We start from the raw sequence: 21,836 nt of genomic DNA on the forward strand, positions 1-21,836 counted from the left end.
TGCATAGCGCCTGCATATGTGCAGTGTTACCTTATGGAACTGGTACAGCTTGTTTGTTGTACAATGGACTACATGGAGCACTGTTCACTGTACCTTTGTTTGCATGCATGTTTGCTTGCAATTACCCTGGAATACCGATCACACCTGCAATGCATAGTTATAGGGCTTCTGTGGACTCCTAGTGCCATCTGTGTAGCCTACTGTATGTATGGCCGTGTCCCACTTGAGAGGTTGCCACTGTTTGACCTGTTCACATGTACATTGACTGTGACACAGTGCATATGACCTGCCTGACATGTGTCCACGTGAGCAGTCATATATGCTACTGCTAAGTAGTCACAGGCACTACACCTTCACACATCCATCTCCTGTTGAACTACCTGCTTTGCTAGGGACAGCCTGCACCTGTCACCCCTGGCCTATCGGATATTGGCAAAGCCTCTTGCTACCCCCATAGTGCCTATGTTAGGCAGGGCTCACATGACAAACCCACCTTCATAGGTATCACAAGGGATAAGACACTAAGAGCAATGCTACACAACGCCAGATGTCTAATCCTCCAGATGCATGCACCCAAAACACTCCTTTGCAGGGGAAACATCGATATGTGTGCAGTAACAGATGCCTGGTTCAGGGCTACTGGGAGCACACCAGCACTACCGGTGTAACCCGTTGATTCCTTTGCTACAGTCACCAAGGCCATTGCCGAGGAAGGTGGTTCACACAGCCTACCTGGGCCTTGCAAACGCCCGCAACAATACCCCACTTGGGCATTCTAGGCAAGCTCACCAGCCTGAATATGAGCCCCTATGTCACTAGATGGATTGCACAGTGGCTCAAGAACAGAACCCACATGGTTAGCATTGCTGGAGCCATGCCAGACCCCATAACAGTTCCAGGATGTGTCCCAGAAGGCTCAGTCCTGGGACCCTCTTGTTAGGTACATATTTATTGGAGGTACAGGCCAACACGGATGAAGTGTGGTTGTCCAAATATGCAGATGACTGCAAACTGGACACCATAATCGACTACCCAGCTGACACAGGCATCTTCCAAAGGGCATCATAGCAACAGACAACTTGTGCCAGGGCCATGGCCGTCTGCTGAACAGTGTGTAGAAGGGGAATGTGCATCCTGTAGTCTGTTCACCTAGTTACCAAAAGGGACATTGTCCCCACACACACTAACCCCCCTCAGCCAGAAACACACACTTGCCAATTGCAGGATTCAAACCCCTATCTGACTGTTATGACACGTGAGACAGGCGCATTAGCTGAGCACGCTATTTGCATTACTGGGGTTTTCTTCCCCTGCTATACGATAGAGTGCTGACATCATCAGTATTTAGAAAAGGGTATGGGCATCCTGTAGTGTCCTATCCTATTTGCCAAAAGGGACACGTCCCTCGCACACTAACCCCTCTCAGACAGAAACACACATTTGCCATTCACAGGAATCAAACCCCTACCTAGTTATGTTATGACACTTGAGACGGACGCATTAGCAGAGCGCTATTCGCATTACTGGGAGTTTTCCTTTCTCATGCTCTACTTATAGGGTGCTGACATCAGCAGTGTTTAGCAAAGGGGAGGGGCATCCTGTAGTCTGTTCACCCAGTTTCCAAAAGGGACGTTTCCCTCACACACTAACCCCCCTCACACAAACACACACACTTGCCATTCACAGGAATCAAACCCCTACCTAGTTATGTTATGACACTTGAGACGGACGATTAGCAGAGCGCTATTCGCATTACTGGGAGTTTTCCTTTCTCATGCTCTACTTATAGGGTGCTGACATCAGCAGTGTGTAGCAAAGGGGAGGGGCATCCTGTAGTCTGTTCACCCAGTTTCCAAAAGGGACTTTTCCCTCACACAAACACACACACTTGCCATTCACAGGAATCAAACCCCTACCTAGTTATGTTATGATACTTGAGACAGACGCATTAGCAGAGCGCGCTATTCGCATTACTGAGAGCTTTTCTTTCTCATGCTCTACTTATAGGGTGCTGACATCAGCAGTGTTTAGCAAAGGGGAGGGGCATCCTGTAGTCTGTTCACCCAGTTTCCAAAAGGGACTTTTCCCTCACACACTAACCCCCCTCGCACAAACACACACACTTGCCATTCACAGGAAGCAAACCCCTACCTAGTTATGTTATGACACTTGAAACGGACGCATTAGCAGAGCGCGCTATTCGCATTATTGGGAGCTTTCCTTTCTCATGCTCTACTTATAGGGTGCTGACATCAGCAGTGTTTAGCAAAGGGGGGGGGCATCCTGTAGTCTGTTCACCCAGTTTCCAAAAGGGACTTTTCCTCACACACTAACCCCCTCACACAAACACACACACTTGCCATTCACAGGAATCAAACCCCTACCTAGTTATGTTATGACACTTGAGACGGACGCATTAGAAGAGCGCGCTATTCGCATTACTGGGAGCTTTCCTTTCTCATGCTCTACTTATAGGGTGCTGACATCAGCAGTGTTTAGCAAAGGGGAGGGGCATCCTGTAGTCTGTTCACCCAGTTTCCAAAAGGGACTTTTCCCTCACACACTAACCCCCCTCACACAAACACACACACTTACCATTCACAGGAATCAAACCCCTACCTAGTTATGTTATGACACTTGAGACGGACGCATTAGCAGAGCACGCTATTCGCATTACTGGGAGTTTTCCTTTCTCATGCTCTACTTATAGGGTGCTGACATCAGCAGTGTTTAGAAAGGGAATGTGCATCCTGAGTGTCTTTTTCCTATTTGCCAAAGGGACATTTCCCTCACACAAACTTACACACACGCCAACCTCACACACAGACAGACACACACGCACACACACACACACTGAGCACTTGCAGGATTTGAACCCCTATCTAACTATGTCATGACACTTGAGACGGACGCATTAGCGGGCCGCTATTCAGATTACTGGGGAGTTTCATTTCTCCTGCTGTACTTCTAGGGTGCTGACATCATCTGTGTTTGGAAAGGGGAATGTGCATCCTGTGGGGAAGCAGACACCAAGCACACTATGGCTAAGCTGTCATTCCCTAGGGCAAACAGCCTATTGTTGACCTCTACACCATTATGTTTAATTGTCAAATGCACATTATTTGTTGCTGATAGACTGTTTGCATATCTTTATTGCCATAGCATTCCCTGTTGGTATGAACAACCTCTGCATCTGTGGAAACTGTTTGCATATGGGAGGGATCCACTATATCACGTATGTCTCTGTAGTCATTTAACTGTGTGCACTGGGCAGACTGCTGTAATGTGGTTGGTCCCTGGCATAACACTACCAGATATGTGTGTCCCACTGCTAAACCAAGATTTGGACTAAGTGTGTGAGCATGCCCAGTTCAGCCTTCCCATGACATGTTGTCAAAGTGTGTGAGCATGCCCAGTGTGATTATTCCATATGTTGGACTCTGCAGCCCACCACATTTGTGGATGTGTGTGAACTTCACAAACTATCACCCGTTCATGGTTGTGGGTTGTGTGTCATGTTGTGTAGTTACTGTACAACTGCTTTGTGTGTGAACACAACAGGATTATACTGTGCCTGCAGTGTTTGCATGGGATACTTTGCATGCAGTCGTCAACATCCTTTCACACTGACCTAACACTGAAGTACTGTATAGTGTACTGGCAGTACTTTGACTGTGGTGGACAGTAACCTGGGCTTTACTGCTATCACTGCTTTACATTCTGGTGGGCACAACAGCCTGGTTGGGGCCAGTTGTGTACATCTGACCATGTTGCATTCTGTTCAGATATGCACTACTTACACCAGACTTGCCCAACATTGTTAGTGTATCCCACAACATAGGTGTACAATTGCAAACACTAGCGTTGTGCCCTAGTCCATGGCTAATGCAAGTTGGAGAGTGTGTTTGTCCTTCAACACACATTGTAAGTGGGGTTTGCCATGACCAATGTAATGGTTGGTATACTGTGCCTCTGTCTACCTGTGACATGACAGTGATACCCAGGATAAACCTACCATCTCCCGTCCACCCATCAGGATTCCTATTGAGGAAGATTGATAAGTGACTCTATGGGTAGCCTGTGCTGAGGGTTCACTCATGGGTGGGGTGGCTTCTGTGTTATGGATCACACAGTACAGCCTGTCCTATGTAAGTCAGTGCTGGGGTTCAGGTCTGTCATGTGCATAGCTCACTGCCATTCAGATTGTACTATGTGCAGCATTTTTATTGATGCCAGCAACACATGCAGAACATGGCATGTGTGTAGGCTGATTGATACTCCTGATGTGGTACTGTTGGGGACTTTACAGTTGATGGAGGTGTCTGCTGAGGTACATCCCACAGGGGCTATTGTAGTCGATTGTACCACTGATGCAGGAGGACTGCAGAGCCACAATGACCTCACCTTATGTAGATCTGACATCCTTCATGATTAGGTGGGTATATGGTATGTTTCTGTAAACACTACAGCACATGTTTGTCCAGTGCAGGATATCTATCACCCTGTGTCCCCAGGTCTCTCATTACATGTTAACTACATAATGGGTTAACACCTATGTGGTAATTGGTGGGCACTTACTGTATATCCACGGGGTTGACTATACACATTTCTGCACTTAGCTTGCTGACATAGCTATGGCACCAGTTGTCTGTTTGTATGTGGCCCTTTTGTGGGATGCATGTGTCAGCTGGTGGATCATATGTGGTGAGCGGTTTGTAGTCCTCTGCAAACATGTTAGGACACAGTCCTTCCATGTTTGCCTGTACCTATGGGACATATATACCAGACGAGGGGATACCAGGTCCAAGCCTTGTGGGATGCCAGTTATATCTGGTTTGTAGTCTGACATGGCTGAAGCATGTCTGACCATGTCTGTTCTGTCCTTGGTCTGGTTTGCAACCCTCTACTGACATGTGGGTTTATATTTACACTGGTGAGCCTATCTATACTGAACATGTAGGGTATTGTATAGACGCCTTTGCAAGGTCCAGATCCACTGTGTGGAGCACATTGCCCTCATCAATGACCTGAATGACTGTTTCAATTGGGTCCAACATGGTTAGGGGCAGGATCTGCACTTGAGAAGGCCACACTGTGTTGGGTCCGGTGTCAGTAGGTCCCCGACATCCATATTTCTGTGGTACATGCCGCTCCTTTCCATAGCTGTGCAATCTGGGCTTCTCAGGATTCTGGGGTAGTACTGTTCAGTATCCACTCAGGCAACACCTTTGTTGAGAAGGACCACTGTTGCTGTACACTGCTCTTTGGGTACATATTCTGTGGTACGGCTGGCATTGAGCAGTAGTGTGGTGTGGCATTCCATTCATCTTAGACTCCATGTTGCACATTGCCCAGGTCACCATCTCATACCATTGCTGCTGTGTGTTTTGCTTTGGAGATGTTGTCTGTTACCTCAGCATCTGCTATGTCAGGGGGCCAGCAGTCTGCTGGGATAGATATTCTGCATTTGTGGGGGTGGGGGGGGTTTGCACTGTCACCTGTTTGTGTGATTCAGTCCATATCTGTGAATTCACAAGATGGCTCCTACCATCAGTTGTGTAAGCCTTGGGATTATCCTTCATGTCCTGTACAATTTGTATCTACATAGGTTCATAGGTTCATACTAGGCTATCCACCCTGGGCATTTGTTAGGCTAGCCAGAGTGTGTGTGGCTTTTGAGACCCCTTGCTATCTGGATATTATGGCCATGTATTGTTTGCTTAGCTGTGCCTCTGTCTGGACATCACACAGTGAAGACCCCCACTGTAACTCTACAATCATCCATCCACTTGGCAAGATTCCTGTTGAACAATGTCAGTGAGGGGCTCTGCCTAACATGGGGTGGGAGTCTGGTCCAGGGTGTGTGGAGCCTCTGGATTATGTATCTGTCCCACCAGCACATCCTATTTCATTATGTGTTGGGGTTGACATCTCTCACTCTCGCAGCTCAATGGATATGTGTTGTCTGGGGTGGAGCAGGTCCATCACTCCTGTGTTAGGCATGGCCTCCTACAACAGGCATGCAATGCCTCTGTGTGGGCAGTCTGCGACTGGAGTCAGCTGGGGTGTCTACAGCCTAGCAGCATATGACATATATGTATGACACTTTATCCTCTTGGTAGGTACCTTTGCAGTCTTCCTAACTGCTGCAGGTGTCAGGTAAGGTAGATCCCACATGAGGCATTGTACTGGATTATGGGTGTGATTGGGATAAAGTATAGGGGCACAGTGGCCTCTGTTGCCATAGATGTGACTCCTTTCCTAATACAGTGTCACATGTAGACAGTCTTCCTAGCCACATTGGCAATGTGGGTGTCACATAACAGGTTACTGTTCACTTGTGTCCCTTGGTCCCTGGTTACTCCTTCCATACATAATGGTTTACCACCTTTGTGGTATTTCATGGTACCTTGTCTGGTATTTGGTGGGACATTCATACTGTCCAGTGTCTTCGGACGGTTGGGGGGGGGTTTATTGTGTGAGAGTGCGGTCTGTAGCATACTACAGACTGCACAGCAGTCTTGCCTACAGTTAGTTGCACGTGGGTGAACTCCACTGCCTTGTGCATTGTCAGTTACCTGGACGTCTGGGTGTCTGTGCTGCCTATGGTTACTCACCTCCTTTTATGTAGTGTTCCAGGTTTTGGGGCCATGACACATGGTACATGGTATAACCTGGTAGTGCTGGTGTGCTGTCAGGAGCCTTGCAGCAGGTTTCTGTCACTGCACAGACATCGATGTTCTCTATTCTGGGGATGGCCTAGGGAGCATGCATATTGGGGTGTACACATCTGGCATCGGTCATCATTTCCCTTATGTTTCTTCCCACTTATGTTTTCTCGGGTGGCGGGTCAGTCTGTTCAGCCTTGCCTACAAAGGCTGTGTGGAGGTGGCCAAGGCCTTATCCACTATTCAGACGCCCAGGGTAACGGGTGCAGGCCATCCCAAGGGCAGCTGCATGGATTGTCAAGCATGACATCCCAACCTGACAGACATTGGATCCCCTTGGACTGACACCAGTAAATGTGCTACTTGCTATGACTGATCATTCCATGTTTCTACTGTGGCATTATTCTTGGTAAGGGTAGGTTGCTGCAAACGGTGAGTGTCATACCAGCCTGGACTACATAATCGGATAGCTCATCTGTGTCTCTTTACATGTAGGCTAGGGCAGTACACCTCGGGTCATTCACACCAGCATGGACTATGACTGCATCATATTTCTGTTTGCTTTGGAGTGACCTTCATATTTCTGTTATGTGGCATATTGTGGCAGCCTACAGGCAGCTTACTGTACCCTTTCCTTTGTTCAGTCTGCTGTGCAGGACAGCAGTGTGTCTGACTATGGAGTCACCTATTACAACTGTATCAGGCATGTTGTTTCTCCTTCTGGCCTGTGACTGTTTGGCACACCAGCTTTGTGTGCTATGTTTTGCATGTGCTATGTTTGGAGGCTGTTTCATTGGGTGTCTGCTTTATTGGCCTCTGTTGGTGTGCTGTGTGTGTGATTTCTGCCTCCGGGAATGTCTTTCTGTGTTTATGTGTTTGGTTTGCAGTTGTGGTAGGTCTATGTGGGTATGTGTTTGTGGTGTGTGTGGTTACCTTCTCCTACTGACTTGTTGTGGGTGTACTGAGTTGGGGGAGCTCTGCCTCCGGTTTGGATGGATGGTTGCATCTCTCACATATATTTGTATTTCTTGGGTGGAGTTGGTGGTTGTCTGTGTACTTGGGGCAGGTGTGACATTGGCTCAGGGTTCACAGATTCCACTTGTTGTGCCTGGCCTTACTGGATTGCATGTGTGGACAGATTATATTGCCATACTACTGATCAGTAATTACGTCATTGTTCATGCTTGCTCTATCATGTAGTAGCTTCCTCTTTCTCTTGCATGTTTTGGTTATGGCTGGTGTCCACCATGCCAGATTTAGGCACTGTGTCTTGTTTTAATTTGGGACTGCATAATCCAAGCATTCCTGGCAGTGTTCATGGAGTGGCTGTCTTGCAGGTTCTGAGGCGTGGCCCATATTTTGCACCTGCACGGGAACTTTCATGGCTTCAACATCATTTTGGAGGTGTGCACATAATGCTTAGCACATGTTTTCCACTGTGTTTCCCTGACAGGGACTGTGGTCAGGGTTTGTATATCCAGTGTGATTACTATATGGTCTGGTGTTACCAGTGTGCAATACACTTCTCATCTTAACATCCCGTACCCATGTTGCTGATTATCACATCCAGTATGCTTGCCCCTCTTGTGGGTGTGCTACGTTGTTCCTGGGCCTTTTGGTTTGTGGATTTAATGCCTTTTGTCCTACACTGTTGCAGCTGGTATAATGCTCCCAGTCTATGTGTCTGGGTATTTGCAGTCACCAAATATAATGTGGTTTGGAGGACTTGATATATTCATGTATTCCAGCATGGGCGCAATGCAGTTCCTGGTGTTGGGCCAGTACTCTGTGGCAGGCTATACACTGGTGGGCGGTTTTAGCCACTGTTACTTGTGCATGGCTAGTCCATGCTGCTTTTTCTGGTGGTACCAACATGGGGTGTGGTTATCCTTGTCATTCTTGATGGTCGCCCTCCTTTGTAGCTTGTTCCAAGTGTTGAGGATGTACAGCACAGTCTGAGGTGTGACCTGGTGGTGTTAGGGTGCTGTTGTGAGCCTTGCCTCAGTATTCTGTTACAGCACAGTTATCAACATTCTCCATACTGGGTGGGCTTAGTCTGCATGCATCTTGCTGTTTGACCTTATCCCTTATCTGATTCTTATCCCTTCTGGTACCTATGGAGATAGGTTTGTGTTTTGCGCCTTCCTATTCAGGGCACACTGTGCATGACAACAGCCTTTGCCAGTATCCATACGGCCTGCACTGATAGGTGCATGCCAGTCCTGGCAGGTGGTGCATCATGTCATGCTCAGCATGTCATCCCAGACTGGCACACAGTTCGTCCCCTTTGCCTACCTGCATTACTCCGGTAATTGTTGCACTTCATCATCTCATTGTCCTGTTGTGGCATGCTGCTTGTTGAGGGTAGGATGTTAGACGGGGTCCTCAGGTGTGCATATGGTACGTGGTGTTACATTACTTGAAACACAGCATTCATGCCTCAGGTGGTGCTGCAGGGCTGCCTCTGTCGGATGCACATATTACACTTCCCTGTACATGTTTGTGAACAGGTTGTGTCACATTAGGCATCCCTGTTACTATATGTTGAGTCGGAGAGGGGTATCATTCCCAAGGTTCCTACTGAGCCAATGTATGTGCTATGCGTTGCCTCTTTGCCAAAGCCAGGGCATACTGGGCACGCCTCCTTCTGCCTACTGGGGCAGGCTCAGGTTGTTCCTCCTCCGAGTCACGCTGTGCCTGTGGTGGCCTTGGCGATGGTGGGGGGCTGTTTGGCCCAGCCCTATGGTGATCCTGCTGCAGCTGTTTTCACATGATCATATTATGTAGCATAGCACATACCATGACAATTTGGGTACATGTAGTTGGTGTGTACTGCAAGGCTCCACCAGATGTGTCCAGACACCGGAACCGTGACTTGAGCAGCCCAACACACGCTCTATTACATTACGTGTTTGTGCGTGTGCCTCATTATGGCGTTCCTGTTCAGGTGTGTGTGCATTTCTGATGGGTGTCATCAGCCACGGCTCCAGTGCATATCCAGCATCCCCACTAGGTGTCCGTGTGGGATGTCCCCATTGGCAAATGTCTGGTACAGCTCGTCAGATGCCAGATGTGGGAATCATGGTAGCTCCCAGGACAGCCGGCACACACATTCATTATTATGCCCTGGGCATCACACACGACCTGGCAGTTGATGGAGGGAAGCCCTTGCGGTTTATGTAGGCCCTACCCGCTCTCCTGCTCGTGCTTTGATGCGTATCCGCGTGCAGTCTATGGCACCCAGTACCTCAGGGTATTCCGCTATTTGCTGGAAGAGACGCATGTTGCTGGCCAATACCTCACGGGCATTGGGGAAGTATACATGATCACCGACATGTGCTGACATGGCATCCAGGAACTGGTGCAGTACCCTGGAAGCTGATGCCTGTGATATCCCCATCATATCGCCAGTTGGTCTCTGGAAGGTACCTGTTGCTAGTATTCTTAGGCCAACACATACCTTGGTTTCCACTGGGATGGGTTCCCCTCTGTTGGTTCTGTGTGTGAGGCGTGGCCTGCACAGCTCCACTATTTGCTGCAGGAGGTCTCTGTCCACTCTATAGCGCTCTACTATCTCCAGCTCATGTAAGCCGTGGTAGGTGACCCTGGGCCTGTGCACTCTTCTCCGTCTCCTCACTGCGGGTTGTCTAGCACCATCTGCATTGTCACCACCCTCAGCAAGTCGCTGATGTCTCATTATGACAGCTATGGCAGCCCCTAACATTTCTGCTCTGAGTTCAGCTTTTTCAGTTTTCACTTCTGATAACTTAACTCCTGTCTTGCAGTGTCTCTTGAGAGAAACATTCTGCACTGCTGTTTGCAGAGTTTTAAGTGCTGGGCTGGCCTAGTATTCTGCCTGTGTAATTGCCTGCATCTAATTGTTTTCACCTGCTAGCTCCAGCAGTATTCCCTGCTAACTTCCTAGTACATCTGTTGTTTCCTTTTTCCTTTCTGTTTCCTCAGGGTGGGGCCGTGTGCAAACCAGCAGAAACAGGCTCACAGTGGCTTACACGCCGCACACACACTTACACAGTTCAAGATCTGCTTATTCAGTTTTAAACGCTGCACGCCATAAACGGTGTTAAACAGCTCCCAACACGCTCCCACATGCTTAGTCTGCCTTACACGCCAGACACTGCCTTACAGCGCCAAGCACACCGTCTTACTCGCTTCACGGCGCGCACACGCAGACACGCCCAACAAGAAACTTTGGTGTAGGCAACAGTGTACACCTTCCATTTCTTGGCTTTCTCATGTTTACTTGGGGCACACCTCCTCCCTTGATGTCTCTCTGACATCTGTCATGTAACTCTACCTTCCAATGACTTCTATCCCTTTCTACCATTCCCCCCTGTGATGTCACCTATCTCCTACTCTGTTCCTCCCCTTTCTGTAACTCTTACACTACTCAGACTGTGCTCATTTACTATGTGACAGTGGTATTCAGTATCCTTACCCTAATTTGCATCAGATTGCCTACTAATGCTTAGTTACATCTCTTACACTTGGCTTCCCCCCTTGGCAACCACTACACGGTGGCCATGTTGGTTTTCCTATGCTGGTCCCTCCATTGACATTCCATATAATGCATACAACCTACATTTGTAGGTTTAAAACCTTCGTTTTCATGTTTTATGCAGCGCAGCCCGTTTGCGTGGGGCTGCGCTGGGTTTACATCGGCAATTGCCGAAAAAAAAATTATTTTTCATTTTTTGCATGGTTGCATTGCCAATGGCCACATATTTGGCCATTGGCATGCTGCCTATGAGATATGCACCCTTTATTTGGGGCTGACATGGCTCCATTGCCGTGTTTGCAGAAACGTACTCAGTTGTCAACTGAGTACATTTCTGCAGCTAACACGGCTCTTACACGGGCTGTTCTGGGCTTCCTGGATCGCTAATCAGCCTCATTTGCATGCTATTCGGCTGCAAGTGGGCTGATTAGCTTAGCAACTCCGTGTAAGAGCCGTGTTAGACTAACTCTTACACGGACTTTGGGCTGTTCCTGGATCACGAAGGCTACATGGAGTCTTACACTACTCTTAGACTCCGTGTAAGCCTTCGTGAATCCGGCCCATTGTCAGATAAACAAAGAGATTGAAATACAAACTGTAATTCTGATTCTAAATGTAATTAATGCATTGTGATTCATGGTTTATCCAAATTTAAAAGCTAGAGCAGGCAGACTACCACTGGAACCATGCATATTAATATTTAGGGAGCTTTGCCCATGCTCCTGATTAAAGTTCCTTAAACCTGAATACCTATCTCACATGGCAGGATGCTGTTATTTTATTTCTGCCCAAGCCTGAAAAAAGCAAATCCATTGAGTACCCTGTAGTACAGTTTCATTTCTAAATGCAGACTACAAAATGCTTCGCTATAGTTTTGGGGAAGAGGTTCTTAGTGTCCTTGTGGCACCAGGTGAATAATGATAAGTGTAGCTTTGCCTCTGGTAGGCAGATACAGGATAACATATGATGATGATTGCTTTAGGGGGAGGCCATTCTGGAGCCCAGCCAAGAAGACTACATAAGCCCAAAGTTGTGCACTGGGACTGTAGAAATTTAAGTAAAAGTAATATTTTCAGGGAGAAAAAAAGAACACAGAAAGAAAGTTGAAAGAGAAGGAACAAAAGAAGGGACAGATGGCTGCTTTTAAAGTTGCAAATAAGGAGCAGAAATTGCACATATTATTTGAAAAGATAATCACTGTAGAGTAGGATTGAGGTCCTTGAAACAAATAATAGAAAATTGTTAAACAAAAGTGGAAAGTCTACAAGGGAACCTGCCAGATCTGGAACAAGATAAGACAGCAATTAAAGCTGATCTGCAGAAGCAAATTCATAGATTACAAGACCTAACACCCATAATAAAAAGCGTCTATATTAGCATGTCGACAGGGCAAAAAATCAAATGCCCTTACATCGACACATATTGAATGAAATGTTACTATCTCAAATGGCCAGAACAACGATTTTTTCCCACTTCAAAAAAAATCGCTGGGCCAACAAAAAAAAAAAAACAGACAAAATAAAGTGGGGGTCTCCACCTCCCACACACCCCCAATGTGGGGCGTCATAGCCGCCACACCCCCCTACTTAAATATAAAAGCTCCAAGATTGCACTACAGTGGGGGAAAAGGCAAATTCCCGACAATGACCCAGCAATTGTTTTTTTGTGCTATATGTGTCGCCTCACAGTAAGACGTTGTCCTGTTCGATTCTCAGCTAAAGCGATTTCTGTGTAGAGACATGTGTGAATGGGCGTACCTTCATTGAAGGTTGTACATCAGGGCTGGCAACATGGTACATAAAAATCTGCTGCCAATCATTAGCGGACCAGAGTTCTGCTGTGGCGATCCCTAACCGGGAAAAGCCAAAAGAAGAAGAAGAAGAAGTATGTGTCGATGTAAGGGTGTTCGATATTCGGCCCTGTCGACATGCTAATATAGACCCTAATAGAAAGACAGGGCCTGCGATTCATTAACAATTGTGTAGTCCTTGCATGAACTGCATGATTTAAGCTCATTAGCAAGATGAGCAGCAGTGCCCACTGAATATGCATACTGCTCACTGCACTTTACCCATTTCTTAACACCTTTTTGCTGCCAGCATAATTGTTGGCAAACATGAAAAGGTGCAGGTAAGCACAAGCACACAATGTAAACAAAACAGCGTGTCTGTAAGCAAACTTATTATGCAAGCATGCACAGGCAGCTTATATGAAGTAAGGGCAAGCTGAATACAAAAATTAAGATGTGGGGACATTAAACAGGGAGAATGTATACAGAGAATGCAATAGTAATAATGCAGACATAAGTAAAACTGAAGGAGAGGGTAAACAGAGAACATGTACTCAGATAATACAGTCAAATGTGATTATGTCACACATACAAAAAAAAAAAAAACAAAAGCATTTTAAAACATAAAACTTCCATACTGATGTAGTAATGATTGATCCTGTTCACAGTTTTTGACCCATGCTCATAAACAACTGCAAACAACTTCCTACTTGCAAAGAACACAAGAAAAAATTGAAACTGCAAGCATACACCACAGAACCAGAGGAAAAATGGCTAAAATCAAATTTATTAAACTACAATATAAAATAAATACAAATTTAGATGCTTTCATTTTGTAAGTGTAAGGCTTCATCACAACAAGTGAATAAAAATACAGCACACATTTATATCCCCCTTATTACCATTTGATCCAGAGTAACCAATCCTACAGACCAATTAATTAACATCTCAAATGATCAATTAGATGAATTAAATAGCCTACACTTAACACTGTCATTTAAAACCATCATTTTAAAAACTTAAAATTTTGCGTAGAATGAAATCACAAAATTAATTCAAAAGGTTTTATATATATATATATATATATATATATATATATGTCTCCTTCAAAACACTGAAAGACCAGAACAACTAAACTGCAGAACAGAGAAAAACCTACACCCCCCTACTTTAATATTCTAAGTCCGAGATCGCACAAACAGGCACACAAGGCAAACTCACACCCACACACTGCAGTTCCTCACACACACACACACACACACACACACACACACACACACACACACACACACACACACACACACACACACACACACACCACAGTCACAAAACACACTTACACACAGCACTACCCCTCACAAATACACTTACACATGCATACTCACCCACAGCGGAACACCAAAAGTGCTAAATCACAATCCCGTAACATCGGGATTTTGAATTTCACACTTTTCGGTGTTCTGCAGTTTCATTGTTTTGGTCTCCATCAAAACACTTTCGATGTTCTGGTCTTTCAGTGTTTTAAAGGAGATACACACACACATAGATATATATATATATATATATATATATATATATATATATATATATATATGCACATATATATATATATATACATATATGTATATGTACTATGTGAGTAAAAGACTTTTATAACTTGGACACATGCATTTTCAGGACATTAATAATCAAAATGTTGTCATTCATTCCGGGGGACATCCCTGCATCCAACTTAAGCTGCCACATTAATTTTCTGTACTCAACTCTATTCTCCAAAGAACCCCGCAGGGTGCTGGGGGCAGTCTATTTGAGTACATAAGATGAGAATCTACTATGGGTACATGCCCTAGTGTGTTTGTATAGGGCATTATTTTCCTGCCCATGTTTGACATTATACATATGCTCATAAATACATTTCTGAAGATGTTTCTTGGTCTTACTTATATAAAAGCCACTGCAGCTTAAAAAAACAGTCCAAGTAAACCACCCCATACTTTTACAATTAAAGGGATTCCTGGGAATTTCTTAAAAGTATTAAACCTGAATTTTACCATGATGATGTCATTTTTGTTACTATTGATATTATGGACTTATTTTCTAGCATTCTACATAAAACTGGCTTGAGTGGTTTGGGAAGGCTATTTTGGAAAATCGTGATCTAACAAGTTCAGATATTTTATTGGCTAAAGAACTTATGGAAGTAATTTTGGACAATATTTTTATGTTTTTCAATGGGAAATTTTATAAACAAGCTCAAGGTGCTGCTAGGGGAGCATGTTATGCTCCCATTTATGCAAATTTAGTTTAATACTTGGGAAACAATTTTTAGTTTGAATTCAACTCTTGTTTCTCATTGGCATTTATACACTTGTTTCCTGGATGATATATGTATACCATGGAAATGTACTGGGCATTAATTAACATTGTTTTTGATTATATTTGGAAGATCACCTCTTTCTTGAAATTTACTCATTCTGATTCTCAAGAGGATGTAAAATATTTGGATGTGTTCCTGTATAAGGATAGGATGCAAGATCAGTTTCACTCTGAAATACATCAAAAGGATACCTTTTCCAATCCTTACCACCACTATTTAAGGGAACATCCATTTTACCAGAAAAAGGGCATTATTAAAGGGCAGTTTATTACAGCAGCCCGGATGACCTCTGATTATAATGAGTTTTTACACGAGGTCAAGTATATTAGAAAGCTTTTTTTGGGAAGGAATTACCCTTTGGAATTTATTAACAATTTTGAGCAAGAGATAGTTCCTGAGTGGAGTAAACAGTTTGAACCTATTTTGTGGAAGCCATTGGACAGGGGTTAACGTTGTCCCTGTCCATACTTCTGACTTTGATTCAGACAATGCTTTTATTTATACATTTAATTCTCATTTTAAAGGAATTGAAAATATTATTAAAAGCATTGGCCAGTATTACTATATTTTCTGAGTATTAAAGAGAATTTGCCTATTAATCCAAGTTTTAGCAAAAAAAGAAACAAAAACATTAAAGAGATTTTGGGGAATTCCAGTAAGATCATGAATGGGATCACGCATTTTAAGAGCTTAGGCACTTTTAAATGTGGGGCCTGTAAGCAATGTGAGTTGATTAGTAATGAGGGATGGATTTATTTGGAGGCCAGAGATTTTTGAATCAATCAGTGCACTTTAATTGTAGTAGTAAGGGAGTGGTTTATCTGGTCCATTGTCTAAGCAGCAGTGAGTTTTATATTGGTAAGACCAAGAGACATCTTAAGAAATGTATTTCTGAGCATATGTATGATGTTGAACATGGAAAGGTAAATAATGCTGTATACAAACACACTAGGGCATGTACCCATAGTAGATTCTCATTTTATGTACTTGAACTGATGGACTCCTGCCCCCTGAGGGGTTCTTGGGAGAATAGAGCTCAGTACAGAGAATTAATGTAGCAGCTTAAACTGGATGTAGAGACACCCCCAAGAATGGATGACAACATAGGTTCATAGGTGTGTACTCGGCTAATGGCCCTAGAGTCTTTACAAGCCTAGCCCATAGGATTACCCTGGCATTGTGCCACCCGACCTTAGTTCCCAGTGCCTCTGTCGAGTAAAGCCACTGGAGTGATCCCTGGGGTGAATTTTCTATTTCCCATCCACTCAACAAGATTTATGTTCAAGAGGGCCAGTGAGGTGCTCTGCTTGACGTGTATGGGAAGTCTATTCCATAGCATGGGCAGTCTCTGGGTTATGAACCTGTCCCTCCAGCATGTTCTGGCGATTGTGGTAATGAGGTTGATTAAGTTTTCCTTTTGAACCATGCACAATTTGCACATATTAATTATTAGTGCCCTAAAAATGCTTGTGGGCAAGTTATAAAAGTTTTTTTTTCTCACATAGTACATATACATACATATTTTTTGAAAAGCCTTTTGAATTGATTTTGTGATTTCATTCAATGCAAAATTTTTTTTTTTTATTTAAATGATGGTTTTATGTGTGGGATATTTAATTAACTTAACTGATTGTTTGAGATGTTAATCAATTGACCTTTAGGATTGGTTTCTCTGGATCATGTGGTGTTAAGGGAGATATAAAAGTGTGCTGTGATTATTATTCATTTGATTTGCTGAAGTCTTACACTTGCAAGATGAAAGTGCTTAACGTTGTATTCAAACTTTGTATTTATTTTATATTGTGGTTTAATAAATTTGATTTTAACCATTTTTCTCTGGCTCTGTGGTATATGCTCACAGTTTGTCATTTTTCCTTTTGACCCATGCAAATAACTAAAAACGGACATGCTAACAACAGAAGTGAGTGGGACACAATGCAACACTGTAACAAAGGGAAGCAAATGTGATATTAATGTTGATAACATGCTGAGTTGAGATAACAGTTAGCAAGGACAGTGTATACATTAGGGGCTATTTGCATAGATTGCAGTTATTGAATGCAACATGTATATACAGGGAATGTATGTGTCATATCTGACAATACTGCTGTATTCTCCACTTCATCATGTATAAACAAGAAGAAATTAGCCCTACAGCTGTTGTGTTATACATGTCACAAAGGGATATGTTTGGCCATGTGTTATCATTTGGCAACCATAGAAAAGGGGGTATATTACCTTGAAACATGTATTAGACAAGCACGTGTTGCATAGTCATGTACATCCTAAACAGTAATATAATAACACTCAAAATGTGCAAGTAACAAATGACAACACAGATATGATGACATTTCAGTAGCTCAAGGTCTCCATTCTTAAATGGAACTCATCTACTACATGATTATACTGGGCATGTTTACAAGAAATTTCAGCGACCACTCATAACAGTATGTAAACAACACAAACACGCAAGTAAGTGCACCAAGAGAGGCATAATCACAACTTATGATGCTCTTCCATAATGCCATATATTAAGAAATGTTAGGTAAGTCCTCATATCCCATAAAGCTCAACAATGTGAAGAAAAGAATTACAGTGATATATAAATGTTTGGATAGAGAGATGCAATACAAAACATTATCATTTGGAAATTAAGTAATGCCTGTGAACAATCAATGACATACTTAACATTTGCATCTTGCTACACTCAAATACATACTACAACAGATATCAGAAAGTTGTGTATCAACCATTAAAACCACAGAAATAGGGTGTGTGTCATGATGAACACAGTTGAAGAGCTTACAGGATTCTTATTGTAATGGGTATGGATCCTCTATCTTGGAAGATGATGCCTTGTCAGTCTGACTGTCCCATAAATACTTCCTTTGCCTAAGCCACTCCTGTCTGACAAAGTAATCTGACATACAGATGTTACCAAATTCAAAACCCTGCCTATCATTTTATACACTGTACAGAGCTGTGCATTGACTGCATCTGCCACATGACATAGCAATGCAGCTTGTCACAAATAATTGAACTTGGCATGAATTGCGAGTCTGTTCCACAGGTGGAATAACCTCTGGGAGACAAAATCTGTCCCTCCAGCAGGTTCTATTAATGTCACTTTACTAGGTTAAGGCCTTTAGAGTGAGTAACCCATGAGACATTTTACTAATGGATATGCAACATTTCCAATAAAACAGAGTCAGAGATTGCCTTATACCCAGGCAGAGATAGCCTCTAAGTAGTCTGTATGAAACAGAGTAAAGTGACAATCATTTCAGCCAATCCACATAAGACAGATGATGAGATGATGAGCACCTTGAATTCTCCTTGTGAGGTACTTCTGTGGTCTCTCCAATTGCTGCAGGTGCCTGTAAAGGTGCATACCATAAGGAGTACAGTACTCAATTATTGGCCTGATGAGGGAAGAGTACAGGGAGGTTATAACTTTTCTTCTGGAAGTAATGCCATTACTTATGAGATGAGCACTATAGAATGGCCTTCTTACCATTGTGGAAACATGATGGTCAAAGGTAAGGTTGCTGTCAACCTGTGTGCCCTGGTCTCTCACTACTGAGTGTGTGCTTAGGGTGTTTCTGCTGATGTTGTATTTAGCAGGAAAATCTTACTGAAAAGGACAATAATACATGTTTTAGCACTGAATTTAAGGCCGTGACTTTGGCACTAATCATATGTTTGCATAAGACCCTTAGCTGTGAGTTATTTTTGTATTTGAAGCTGTGACATCATGTTATTGCTGCAAGGGATATTTATGCCTGTAATTTCCTTAAAATAATCTTGCTTTATGTCTATTTCTCACACAACATTGCATGGTGCTAGATATACCCAAACACACATGATCCATTATGCAGTCATCTCTATGATGTGAGACTGGCAATCATGCACAATGTGTTGATAATCACAGATTCAAACATATGCCTTACTTAGGTAACAGCATACAGAACATTGTCTGATTTCATCACGCCACAGGCAAAGCCTTAGTATTTTTCTTAGGAAAGCCAAATTTCATCCAACTGTATCATCATCATTATCCCATAAGCATTTATGTGTGAAAAATGAGCAGACATTCTTGTAATAGGAATCCTCAGCTTTATATATATGTATGTACAGAGCAGATAGCTGGTTAACAACATTGTTACCTACATGCACATTCACAGTCATACTGACACAAGTGACACTAAGGAGTAATGGCTGGATTTGAACTGACTACCTAAGATCCCAAGATATAGAACATTGGCTGAATTGCATGTGCCATACCAGATGTTGATTTACAATTGTGATAGTGCATATTTGAAAGGATGACATCACCTTTGTTTAATAAAGTGATATTCTAAAAAGGAAAGAAGGTGATTAAAGAGCACAGTAACAATACACACTTGCATATCCTGTATGCATTAGACTTGTCTACACAACATGATCAACAAACACAGTCTTAGTGTCAGTCACTGCTGTATTCAAACCTCCTACCTATGTAGTTACACAATCTAGAGACCACAGTATCAATAGCCAGCACCATAGGATAAGTCATAGTACAACTGTGATATAATTCATTTCTGAAAGAATGATGCAAACATTGTGTTTCCAAAACAGGATCTTGCCTGGGGGTAATATAAATGTATAGGTTAGTCCTCTTCCAATGAAAATATGTCTCCTAAGTAGAAGTTTACATAATGGGTGTTGTCACAGAGGAAATTGTACATGACATTACCCACAGTCACACTATTTAAACAATGTTGGATTCAGACTCTCTCTACCTATCCAGTTACAAAACCCAGAGATCACAGTATTAACCACAAGTGCCACTGGCAAAGTCTGACTTTTACAGTGAGAGAGTGCACTTATGAAAAAAATACCTCATCAGTCTGTTGCAGAGAAGATGTTTGTGGTAAAAGTGGGATAAGGGAAGGGGGGCATTCTCTCACAGTTTAAGTTCATCCCCTGAGTGGAACTGTATACAGCACATGTGTTTAGGAAGGTATACCTACCTGACATTGATGCCACACACTGAAGTTCACCATAGTGAGATTTGGACCTCTTTCCTATCAAGTTACACATTCTGTAGAACACAGTGTTAGACACAACTGCCACAAGAGAAATTTGAATTGTATGAATTGTAAATAGAAAGAACAGGAAAAAAATGGTGCTTCCAGCGAGGGGAACAAGTAAGTGTCTCACCTGTTCTTGTAGTAAAATATACTACAAACAAAATAATAGCCAAATACAAAGAACACTGGCAAAACAACCCAAGACAAATCGCAAACATATACCAAAAATAAACCCAAAGGTGAAAGTTTAAACATTTATTTTGAGCGCTTTTGCGTTATCTATAACCGCTTCATCAGACAATACTCTCCAATTTCGTTCACAGTATTTAAAAGAGCCATAACCAATAGTATTCTACAGACAATCAACAAAGTCATGTGATAAAAATTTTTAAAAAACATCCATCAAACATATCTCAAATATATAGAACATATAACAAATGTACAAACCATATTTAAAACAAGTATGTCTTCCTGAAAATAAAAAAGGTATATTAAAGTAATATAGGTATACATATACCATAAAAGTATATCATCTTTCATTATCTAAAAACCCTATTCTTTAACACAGGTTTAATACAAATTTTGGCATTCAAACCTTTCCATTTATTCCCTCTCATTCTAATATTTGTTTTAAACATGATTTAAATGTGTTTAAACTTTCGCCTCTGGATTTATTTTTGGTATATGTTTGTGATTTGCCTTGGGTTGTTTTACCAGTGTTCTTTCTATTTGGCTAAATGGAAAGAATTGATTTATGAAAGGATTAGCTCATCAGTGTGTTCTATAGTGGATTTTGTATTAAAAATGGGATAACGTTCAGAGAGAGCTGTCTCCAAAGTTAACTTTTCTCCTGAGTGGAAGTGGACACAGTGCATCTGTTATTGAGGCTTTGCTTACCTATCACTAGTAATATACACACACACAGCTTCAACACTGTTAAGTTTGAACCATCTACCTGATTAGTTACAATATTTACAGTATACATTATAAATTGCAATCAACACAGGAGAAATATGACTTTTAAAAGAAGTGAGTGCACTTTTGACAAGATGACCTCATCAGTGTATGGCAGAGAAGATGTGTGTATTAAAAGTGGGATGATATGCAGAGGGAGCTATGTCAAAGTTTAATTCGTTTCCTGCGTGGAAATGGACACAGCATATCTGTTGTTGAAGCTTTTCTTACATCACCCTGGCACCACATACACACACACACACACACACACACACACACACACACACACACACACACACACACACACACACACACACACACACACACACACACACACATTCAAGTGTCAGTTTCAAGCCACCCACCTAGTAACCCAATGCTGAAAACACAATGTGAATCACAAGTGTCGCTGGAGAAATCTAAATTAAAAGATGTGAAAATGCACCTTTGTAACTATTAA

This window comes from Protopterus annectens, chromosome 2.part1 (assembly GCF_019279795.1).
Source record: "Protopterus annectens isolate FY-2018-M chromosome 2.part1, PAN1.0, whole genome shotgun sequence".
Taxonomy (NCBI): domain Eukaryota; kingdom Metazoa; phylum Chordata; order Ceratodontiformes; family Protopteridae; genus Protopterus; species Protopterus annectens.